The following is a 12,457-nucleotide window of genomic DNA, read 5'->3' as shown; positions in this document are numbered from 1 at the left end:
TATTGTTTATTGCTGCTAACATCTGCTATGAAATTCCACCTGACTTTTATGAATTGTGTTTAGTCCTATAATATGACGCTGCTAGTGGAGGGCTAGGGAGGGTTGCCCGTGGAGTTTTGGGGAGAGGGGGCCTGTTACCAACCCAGTATATAGCCATAACCCGTCCTGATTTTTATATCATAGCACTGAGTCACTTTATTTCTTAAAATTGTATAACGCTGCGTTAGCTACTGGCATTTAATTGAGAACCCATTATTGTTTTTAGCTCTCCATGAGCCCCTCTCCCTGTGAGTTTTATGGGAACCTATGAACTAGACCCCCCTGTCTTTGCACTGTGCACTTTAATATCAAGCTAAGGAGGGGGGGGGGAGTTACAAAGCTTTTTAGTGCACTTTATTCTAGTAACTCCTAAAGGGGGGGGGGAGAAAGGAGTGGCTTGTCTACATCTATAGCCAGTGTTCTTGTCTCCAGCTATAGCCAGTGTTAGCCAGATGTTAGAGAATAGGGAGAGGGGCCATGTAGAGGGAGGGGGGATGTCCGCTAGCCGAGGAGCCCCCATTGAAGTTATTCAGGGGAGGAGGAGATGCGGGAAAAGGAGACCAAAATTAATTCGGCCTAGGGAGAGATTTCTTGTAGATTTAAAACGGTCTCCTGATATGGTAAATTTGGATAGCCGGGCTGGCGGTCCCTTCGGACTAAAGGTGGTGCTGTTGAACGCCAGGTCTGCAAATGGAAAAACCGCAATTATCCAGGATCTTATCCTGGATGAACGGGCAGACCTGGCGTGCATAACGGAGACCTGGCTGGATGAGGCGGGTGGGGTTAATCTCACCCAACTCTGTCCTCCTGGGTACTCCGTGCAGCACCAACCAAGATCCGGAGGGAGGGGAGGCGGAGTCGCAGTGGTCTACAAGGATTCCATCCCCCTGACCAGGTGCCCCATCCCGCAGTCAACCTTGTTTGAATGTGTCCACCTGAGGGTGGGTGACCGGGACAGATTAGGGATTCTGCTAGTGTACCGACCACCCCGCTGCACTACAGTCTCCCTGCCTGAGCTAGCGGGGATGGTCTCGGGCCTGGCGTTGGAGTCCCAGCGGCTTATTGTGCTGGGGGACTTCAATGTCCATGCGGAGGCCACCCTGACTGGCGCAGCTCAGGACTTCATGGCCACCATGGCAACCATGGGGCTGTCCCAATTGGTATCTGGTCCCACCCACAGAGCAGGGCACACACTTGACTTGGTTTTCTGCCAGGGATGGGAGGAAGGTGGTGGTGTGGAGGAGCTCACCATCACTCCTTTGCCATGGACCGACCATCACCTGATCAGGTTTAGACTCGCTGTGCCCCCCAACCTCCGCAGGGGTGGAGGACCTAATAAAATGGTCCGCCCCCGGAGGCTTATGGATCCGGATGGATTCCTGACGGCTCTTGGGGAGTTTCCCGCTGCCTCGGTTGGTGATCCTGTCGATGCTCTGGTTGCCCTCTGGAACAAGGAGGCGACTAGGGCAATAGACACGATTGCTCCGGAACGTCCCCTCTCGAGTACCCGAGCTAAACCATCTCCTTGGTTCACCGAGGAGTTGGCAGCGATGAAGCGAAAGAAGAGGGGTCTAGAGCGCGTGTGGCGTTTGAAGCAGAACGAACCAGACCGAGCACGGCTGTGCCTTTATTTAAAGGCATACGCCGCGGCAATAGATGCTGCTAAGAATGTTTTCTTTGCAGCTAATATTGCGTCCGCAAAGAACCGTCCGGCAGAGCTGTTCCGAGTTGTTAGAGGTTTGTTGAATCCCATCTCTCAAGATGGGATCCCTGACAACTCGGCAGCCCGCTGTGAAGCATTTGCTCAGTTCTTTGCGGACAAAGTCGCTCTGATCCGCTCTAGCTTTGACACCATATTAATGGCAGCTTCCGAGGATGTAACACGAGCTCCTGCTTGTCCTATTTTGATGGATTCATTTCAATTGGTTGAGCTCGAGGATGTGGACAAGGTGCTTGGAGAGGCAAAGGCTACCACATGCATCCTAGACCCCTGCCCATCCTGGCTGGTGAGAGAAGCCAGAGGGGGATTGGCCGAGTGGGTGAAGGTGGTGGTGAATGCCTCCCTTCGGGAAGGCATTGTTCCAGCGAGCCTTAAATTGGCTGTGATCAAACCGCTGTTGAAGAAGCCATCACTAGATCCCACTCAATTGGACAGCTATCGGCCTATTTCCAATCTCCCCTTTTTGGGCAAGGTCCTGGAACGTGTGGTGGCTGCGCAACTCCAGGCATTCTTGGTTGACACTGATTTTCTGGATCCGGCGCAGTCTGGCTTCAGGCCGGGGCATGGCACCGAGACAGCCTTGGTCGCCTTAGTCGATGATCTACGCCGGGAACTGGACAGGGGGAGTGTGTCCCTGCTGGTTCTGCTGGACCTCTCAGCGGCCTTCGATACCGTCGATCACGGTATCCTTCTGGGACGCCTCGCGGGAATGGGACTTGGAGGTACTGTTCTGCAGTGGCTCCACTCATTCCTGGAGGGTCGGTCCCAGATGGTGTCATTGGGGGACGCCTGCTCGGCCCCACAACCGTTGACTTGTGGGGTCCCGCAGGGGTCAGTACTGTCCCCCATGTTGTTTAACATCTACATGAAGCCGTTGGGAGAGATCATTCGGAGTTTCGGGGTCCGGTGTCATCTGTACGCAGATGATGTCCAGCTCTGTCACTCCTTCCCACCTGTCACTAAGGAGGCTGTCCAGGTCCTGAACCGGTGTCTGGCCGCTGTGTCGGACTGGATGAGGGCTAACAAATTGAAACTGAATCCAGACAAGACAGAGGTCCTTCTGGTCAGTCGCAGGGCTGAACGGGGAATAGGGTTACAGCCTGTGTTGGACGGGGTCGCACTCCCCCTGAAGACACAGGTTCGCAGTCTGGGGGTTCTCTTGGACTCATCGCTGAGCCTGGAGCCTCAGGTTTCAGCGGTGGCCGGGAGAGCCTTCGCACAACTCCGCCTTGTGCGCCAGCTGCGCCCGTTCCTTGGGAGGTCTGACTTGGCCACGGTGGTCCACGCTCTGGTTACAGCTCGTTTGGATTACTGCAACGCGCTCTACGTGGGGCTGCCTTTGAAGACGGCCCGGAAGCTCCAGCTAGTACAACGGGCGGCAGCCAGATTAATAACTGGGGCGGCTTACAGGGAGCGTACTACCCCCCTGCTAAGCCAGCTCCACTGGCTGCCAATATGCTACCGAGCCCAATTCAAAGTGCTGGTTTTGACCTACAAAGCCCTAAACGGTTCTGGTCCAATTTACCTGTCCGAACGCATCTCCTCCTATGAGCCCACGAGAACCTTAAGATCATCCGGGGAGGCCCTGCTCTCGATCCCACCGGCCTCACAAGCACGGCTGGTGGGAACGAGAGACAGGGCCTTCTCGGTGGCGGCCCCTCGGCTGTGGAACTCCCTCCCCAGTGACATCCGGCAGGCTCCATCCCTTTTGGGGTTCAGGAAGAAGCTGAAGACCTGGCTATGCGCGCAAGCGTTTAATGAATGAACTCAGTTAGCATTGACATGGATCGGATTAAGGCTTTTGCACAAGGTCTGATGGATGATTGGTATATATATTTGGTGTTGCATTGTTTTAAATCTTATATATTGTATTTTATTATGTTATTTAATTATTTTAACTGTTTTATTCTTATTTTATTGTATTATGATGTACTGGTAGTGATCCTACCAGTTGTGTAAGCCGCCCTGAGTCCCCTCGGGGAGAAGGGCGGGGTAGAAATATTGGAAATAAATAAATAAGAAATAAAATAAATAATTTGATGTTTAATAGGCTTTTCCTTAATCCCTCCTTATTATCCAACATTTTCGCTTATCCAACACTTTTATTTTTCAGTGATTGGTTTGGGGGGGCACCAAAATTCTGTCCGCCTACACTTGGATATTACCTAGGGCCGGCCCTGTAGGAGGCCACCCATAGGAACTCGCCTTACTCCACATCACTGAAGCGATTCAACACAGGCAAATTTGACAGATGCCATTCCATGTGTTTTTTCCTCTTTTCTCGAGTTGTATAGCGATTCTGGAGCTCAAAAGATGTTGTCTGCCATCTTCTTTCTTCCCTGTTTCCAGATACTTGAAAAACATTTTCCTGACAAGACATGACAGATGCATGGAGGAAGTCCTCCTGCATTGTCTGATGGACTTTGTTATACATTGTTTCCTTTCTGTGTTACATGTGTTTAGAAATGGGCTGGGGGGGGGCAATGTACGATAACTTCTTTTAACTTTGAATATGTTTTAATGGATTTTAGCTGATTTTTTTACTGCTGTTTGTGTTTAATTCTGTGCTAATGTTTTATGTTAAGCCGCTTTGAGTCCCATTTGGAGAGATAAAGCAAGGTATTCATCATCATTATCATCATCATCATCATCATCATTTTGTGCAGTTAGCCCTTGTTCTGTTAAAATTTGATTTCCTGTTATTTTTTAAAATAATGGATGGATCTACAGCTTGAATCTACAGCATGTTAGGTTTTGGACCAGAATCATAGAGTTGGAAGAGACTACAAGGACCATTCCATTGTTAAACAGCTGTTACCAACAGGAAGTTGTTCCTAATGTTTATGTGGAATCTTTTTTCCTGCAATTTAAACCCATTGCTCCTTGTCCTAAAGCACCCTAAAACATTAATCCACTTTAAATCTGTTTCTGCCTCCTGAAGAATTCTGGGGTTTGTAGTTTAGTGAGGCCAAGGACCTGTCTCGATAAGTGGTTTAAAGGCCTCTTCCCTAAATTACAAGCTCAAGAATTCTGCAGGAGGCAGAAACTGGATTTAGAATGTGCAGGCATGGACAAACATTTTTGCCCTGGGGCCACATGCCATGCCCAGCCAGGAGGGTCGGGCTGGAGGGCTGGGTCAGTAGGGAGGGTGGGATGGGCCCAGGAGGAGGTGGGGTTGGTGAGCAGCAGGCCAAGGGGAGGTAGGGGTGGGGTGGGGCGAGCCCAGGAGGGGGTGGGGCAGGGGGCTGGAGGGACAAGGGGCAAATCACCCTCTGGCTTTTCTCCCAGCATAAGGATGCAGCTTCTCACCCCATCCTTATGCTGGGAGGAGGCTGAGGCTTTGGAGCTCCCTCAACTCCTGTCTGCCTCTCCCTTCTGCTTTCATCAGGGCAGGGTCTTGTCTCATTCTAACGCTGGGAAAAGGGAGAGGCAGATGGCGGGTGAGTGGGCTTTGGAACTCCCTCAGCTCCTGCCTCCTCCCCTGGGCCAGGCTTCTACCAGCATCAAGACAGGGCCATGCCTCTCCTGATGCCAGAAGAAGGGAGAGGCAGATGGCAGGTGAGGGCACTTTGGAGCCCCCTCAGTCCCCGCCTGCCTCCTTCCCTGTGCTGTGTTTCTCCCAGCATCAGGACAGGGCCACTCACCCCATCCTAATGCTGGGAGGAGGGTCCGAGGAAGGCATGCAGTGGACTGAGAGAACTCCAGAGGGCTCCCAGCCGCTGCATGCCTTCCTCTCTCATTCTTTCGGCATAAGGACATGGCAAGCCGCCGCATCCTTATGCCCAGAGGATGGGGAAAAATTGGAGGGCTGGGCATAAATGCCCAGAGGGCCGTATCCGGCCCACGGGCTTTAGTTTGTCCATGCCTGCTCTAGTGTGATGAAGTCACTAGTATCCAGAGCAGCAGAAAAGAAGCCTGATATCCTTTCAAATATTTAAACATGTATATCATGTCCCCTTTCAACTTTTTCCCCCCAAGCTAAACATACCCAGCATCCTCAGCCATTCCTCATAGGGCTTGGTTTCCAAAAGTTTGATTATTTTGGTCATCCTTCTCTGGAAACATTCTAGCTTGTAAACGTGCTTCTTGAATGGTGGTGCCCAGAATTGGACACAGTATTCCAGGTGAGGTCTGACTAAAGCAGAATAGAGAACTATGACTCCCCTCAGTCTTGACACTATACTCCTATTTATGCAGCCCAGAATCACAATAGCTTTTCTAAGTTGCTGCATCACATTGTTGACTCATGTTCAACTTGTGGTTTACTAATGACCTAATCACAAAGGGCTTAATTTGGTGGCATATGCCAATTTAACCCAGGTCATCCACAGAGCCCACTGGCTCCCATCAAATGATGCCACAGCAGCTCTGTGGGTGAAGTAGGGCAAAGCAGGCACATGCTGCCGTGGTGGCAACATGGGAGGCTTCCTGTGTTGCCATTAAAAGCAATGGGGAAGCCACATGGTCCACACTTCCCCCATGGGATGAACTTACATGAATGGAGATGGGGTCAACTATGGCAGAAGGGTGAAAAACTATGGGTAGAAGAGGAAATGAAAGAATCCTGTTTTGCTACCTAGCAGTTAGTAAAGTCCATACATAGTGCCTTTAGGGGGGGAATCTTTATTACTTAGCAGATTCATTCAATGAATCTTCACACTTCACCCTTGGTTTATTATACACTGGATCTTAAACAATTGCTTGAAGAAGAGTCCTCTCAAAAATAGCAATGATTTTTTTTATTTTAGTCTATTGGATTTGTACTAAGCATGCTCACATAATAGCTTATATAGCTGCAAGAGGCTCAGGTTTAATTTTGCTTCAAGCTTTAGTATATTTATCCTTGAGCAGATAAAGTGAAGAACTCAGATCTTGAGTTTATATAGCATGACAGGTTTTCGATTGTTGGAACCACTCACAGACTAAAATTGTATTTCTGCTAGGAAAGAACAGTTATCCACATTTGGTTCATTTTGCTTTTAGAAGTTTTGTCTTCCCTTATTTTCTTGTGAAGAAACAATATATTATTTTTTATTCATGTAAAGGCTAAAAATAATTCCTTTCCTTGTGCTAGGAGGCTAGGTGTTTGTGTGCATTTCTGAAAATATTTCACACATGAAGAAAATATATTAAACTAATTTGCAGTTTGTGGTTGTTATGTACAGTTCCATCTGAATTGTGGTGACCTTTTGAATAAAAGACCTTCATGGGGCATGGTCATAAACAGCCTTGCTCTTGCTCTCTTAACTGAGGGAATCTATCTGTTCTGTAGCCTTCCTCTTGACCTAAAGCTTTCAGCCTTATCAAGCATTATTTCCCATAGAATCAAAGCAGGAGCTGTATGAACCATTGGAATGAAGATTTTGTTCAATACAGGATCTTCAGCCTAAGCATTACCACCAGCTGGTTGTTCAGCCTTTTTGGGAAGATGTTCAGATAAAAAAACCTCTCTGTGCTATTGGTTCCATTGCCAAACCATTCTTACTGTCAAGAATATTCAGTCAAAATCTACTTTTCTGTAACTTAAAATGATTAGACCTGAAGACATATTTGTGGCAGCCTAAAACAGGCCAGAACTCTTCTCTCTGTGACAGCTCTTGATGTCTTTAGAATGCAATCATGACTTCTCTCAGTCTTTTCTTCACCAAGTTAAACATATCCAGTGCCTTCAACCTCTCTTCATTTGTTTTGTTTTCAATACCTTTTATTATCCTCATTGTCCTTCTCTGAACCCACTCTAACATCTGTATCTTTCTTAAAAATAAGTTCCCAGGACTGAACACAATTACTTAGATGATGACTGACCAGCAGCACCATAGTCAGAAAAAAATGGAGAGGGGCTTGAAACTTTTTTAGCAAATCATGAAAAGTAGTTCCATAACGCAAAATAATTTAGAAATCAGGCTCTATCAATAAACTTCAGTGGGCACTCAAGACAGATACATTTCAGTCAACACTCATGGGAATTCGGTTAATCAGTAAAAATTCATGAGTAAATCAGGTTTTTTTTAAACCTGAAATTTTTTGGGGGGGAGGGTTAACCCCCCCCCCCCCACACACACACACACACATACACACCTTGGCTACAGCCCTGCTGACCAGTGCAGGATATAGGGAGGCTATTGTTTCCTTCAACTTGGAAATCATGCTCTTATGAATCCAGATTAAAACAGTATTTGCTAGGGATGTGCATAGTATTTGTTTCCTTCATTTCCTTCATAAATTTGTTTCATGTCAACCATTCATCTACACGAAATGAATGATGACATTTTTGTATGAAATGTATGGCGACACGAAAATGAAAGCCGCATGGTCATCATGTTTGCTTTCGTTTTCTGGTCATGTGGCCTCCATTCATATAATCACTTCCTCGTGCATCAGAGAAGGAGGTGGGGAGGAAGTGATCCTTGGCCTACCTTCTGGTGCTGCAGAAGAGGGCTGGGTCAGCTAGGAGGAAAAGGGAATGCTTTTATAGGGGATTTTATTTATAAAAAGAAAAAAAATAGCTAGAAATCGGGGGAAGACCCAAACATTTTAAAAGTTGTTGGGTTAAAGGGAGTCAATATGCCCTCCATGTGTGGTGATTCCCCCCCCAGCCCTAAATATGATTGGGGGGCAAGCCTTGGAAGCCCTCCCATTGCCGCCAATGGCACAAAAATTTTCATTTTTTTGTAAGCGAGACAAAAATTCTATTTGTATAGGGGCCCAGTTTTTGGAAACGGGGACAAATACAAAAATGAGACAAAACAAATAAAACTAAACAAAATGAACAGCAATTCCATACAAATGCACAACACCAGTATTTGCCTTCTTTGCTGCAACTCTACACTGCTGGCTTCTGCTCAGTTTTCATCAACAATAACGCCAAATTACTTTACATATTTAGTACTGCTAAGACCAGTATCACCCATCTTTCATTTGTTTGTTTTGTTGACCCAAATGTAGAATTTTGACACACAGTTCCCTCTATACTCCCGAGCAATAGATCTGCTACCTAAAGGACCTTTCTTTTCTTCTTGCTTCGTGCTAACAGTTGTTAGTTAGGTTGACTTTCTTAGAATGACAGATCATTTCCCCTCCATCCCTGTAGTTATTTTTTTTATCACTTTCAGATAGTAATAACTTGAGTGATACAACGGTGTTTGCTGCTGGACCTCAGAGATTGGGCTCAAAAGACCAAGGAAGCAGTTATATAGAGCTATTGGGTAGACAAAAGCAAACAAAAGCCTCCACACAAGCCTTCAAACATATTTAAGTATGACTTCAAAACACAGCTCACTTTCTGCTCTCTCCTCAGAGAATGAGCTTTAGAGACTTAAACAGCAGTTACGTAGATTCATGATATGTCCAAAGTATGACAGCTTCAGTTTAATCATCTTGGCATCGAGGAATATTTCAGGCTTGATTTACTCTTGGATCCAGTTATCTGTCTGGCAGTTGTTGAAGAGCTTTCCTCAAGCACTGCCTTTCAAATAAGTTGATTTTAATGCTGTCAGCTTTCTTCACTGTTCAACTTTCACCACAGTACATAGAAATAAGAAATACTGTAACATGACAGAGCAAAATTCTGCAATTCAATTATATTTCTTTACAGTTGAGGACCTTACTCAGTTTCTTCATGTTTGCTCTTCCAGCTGGCAATTAACTCCATGGTAAATACTAAAGTCTTCTAAAACAAAAAAAGACTTAAAACCCAATACTATTAATAATAGAGAACAGTAAACTAATACTATTGCTTAAGAGAAGTAAACTCATTTAGCACCACTGAAATGAAACTAGAAAGGAAACTGTGTTCTATTGAAAATATAAAGCAAAAAGAAAACCCCAATATGTAGAATTCCTTCTAGTTGATATGCAGCAGAAATAATGAAGGAGCAAAAGATCAATAATGAGATGGCTTTCATTCACTATATTTGTCCAATTCTTTTTAAAAAGCTGACCAATAGTGGCTTCAAGATGTCTTTTCTTGTCTAATACATCTCATGAAAAGCTTATAGCATGCATTAAAGGCAGAAAGAAGATACTTCCTGGATAACAGGGGAAAGTCATTTAGATAGAAAATCAAAGGAGACAGCAATGCATCATTATATGGAAGAATAACTTTGTCTTCCAGCTAACTAGTAACTGGAAGTTTTTGTTCCGCTTACCTAGAAGAATGTCTCTCTAGTAAATTTTCATTTCCTGTTTTGTTTTGCCTGTATTTTTTTTAACTTTTGTGATGTGCACCAATTTAATTCTCACACCACTGCTTTCTCCCATAAATTATTTATGGTTCATTCAGTTACTTGAAAATGGTTGACCAGAAGAGAATTATCTGCTGGTCAGCATTTCTTTCCTAGATGAAAGCGCCACGTGACAACAACATACTTATAGCCAAAAATCTCTATGAAAATTGATTTGATTTTATGAAATACTTTAAAAATGGAGACATTTTTGGTGGTGTTGAGTTGCATCCAACGGTTGCTCTGGATTAGTGATGTAAATCCTAACTTATCTCATTCTTCCATGTGAGAACATAAAATCTCATATATTTTTGCCTTTACACCGGGTAAGAATGCAATCATTTTCTGTACATTTTCAAATGGGTTATTCCCATTTGAAAGACTGCTCAAGTACAAATTACACAAACTTTTTAAAAATAAAAACTGCAGTTAGTTACTGCTGTCTCATTGCATGGACTTTTAAAAAGACAGTATGGATGGGTTGCTTGTCTCTTTTGGATCATTAGCCTTGCTCTTCAATGCCCTCTCCCTCCCTCCCTTCCCCTCTCAGTGGCACCCTGTTAGTAGCAAACATGCAGAAATTATGGTATACATGTGGTGTGATTTTTGTGGAAAATGTGGAATGATTGTAGCTGGCATCCTGCCCAGTACTTACATTATTGTAAGCTGGACTTATGACAACTTGAAAGAGATCTTGAAACTGGGAGAATGCTGAAGATATCATTTCCCAGAATTATCTTTCTTCAGGAAGCAGACAGGAGGAGTGTGATCTTATATGTTACACTGGACCTTTAGATGCTTTCCGTACCATCAACATGGTGAGCCACCTCAATGGAACCCATCCCAATTTTTCTTAACTGTCCACAGTGGTTTTAGTCTTTTATGGAAATGGAAACTCAAAAAGTGATGCTAGGGAATGGCTGTTTAACATCCTGAGTATTGATCTATGTCATCCCACAGGGCTTGGCTCGGTACCCAAACTGTTTATTGTCTACATGAAACCTAAATTTAATTATGAGAAGGCAGGTGTTCCTGACCATTTATAAGACAGATCAGGAACCAGGGATTTAATCCTTGCTGCATGGAATCTTTGAAATCTCATGTTCATTGCTTGATTTTTTTTATTTATTTACAACATTTATACCTTGCCTTTCTCAACCCCAGACGGGACTCAAGGCAAATATTTGATGCCCTAAAAATGGTGTACAATTAAAATAAAAAATTTAAAAATAGAATTATAAGTTAGAGTAAAACATTTAAAACAACATCATCACTATTAATCATGCTTTCTACAATCGTAATCCAGACTGTTCCAATAGTCATTATGCATAATTCCATATCTATCTATTGCACAAGTACTCTTGCCTCATAACTGAGATTGAATGCCCAGGTTTTCATAATAACCAGAAGTTGATTTGCACAGCCAACTTAGTTTGCCAACTGCCCATGTTCCTACAGATAGCAGATCAGACTATGATGTCACATGTCTTTTTATATGTGCTTGTGTAATTATGTTTATTTAATTATTAGTATTTATGAGATTTTTTATTTCCATTTTCCCCAGTCAATATATGTTTTATCTGTTTGTTGTTTATATTTATACGGCATTGAATGTTTGCTGTTGCATGTTGTTAACCATCCTGAGTCCCCTTGAGGAGATAGAGCAATATAGAAATAAAGTTTTATTATAATATTATTATTGATCATATCCCATTTTGATCATTGTAAGACATTCTACCTGGCTGCTTTGGAAAATGTTCAGAAATCTTAGGGGGGACCAAAATGTTGCGACTGGCCTGTGGACTTGTGCTGGTTACAAGGGTAACTTCCCTGCTGAAACATCTTCACTGGCTACTAGTCCATGCCCAGGCAGCATTCAAAGCTTTAGTTGTGATGTAAAAAGCACTACACAGCTTGAGTACAGACTATCCAAATGACCATATCTTCCTGTATGAGCCAGTCTGAGTTTTAAAATCTTTGGAAGAGGGTTTTTTCTCAGCCCCACCACCATCAGATACACATTTGGGAAGGATGTGGGAAAGAGCCTTCTCAGTGGCTACTACCAGACTATAGAATTTCCTTGGTTGGTCCAGACTCTTTGATTCTTAAATCATATGGCAGACATGCATTTGTTTGTCCCTTATATTTTCAATTATGTTTTGAAATGTATTTAATTGTATGTTTTTAAAATATAATTGTTTGCTTAATTTTTAAAACTTTTGTAAAACTATATTTTAATTCATTTTTTAAAGTATTGTAGGCCACTTTGAGTTCCATGCCAGGAGAAAGACAAGATATAAATAAATATACTAAAAAAATAAATACCTAATATAAATAAATCAGATTTTTATTAAATGATCAAGATTCTGTTTACATTTAAAAAATGCAGATGCCTAAAAGGTTTACATTTTTAAAACAGTGTTCGGGGTAGTACTAGGAACCATGTGGCATCCTATAGCCAGCATAGGCAATGATG

This window comes from Anolis carolinensis, chromosome 1 (assembly GCF_035594765.1).
Source record: "Anolis carolinensis isolate JA03-04 chromosome 1, rAnoCar3.1.pri, whole genome shotgun sequence".
NCBI classification, from domain to species: domain Eukaryota; kingdom Metazoa; phylum Chordata; class Lepidosauria; order Squamata; family Dactyloidae; genus Anolis; species Anolis carolinensis.
This window is presented reverse-complemented; position numbering follows the sequence as displayed.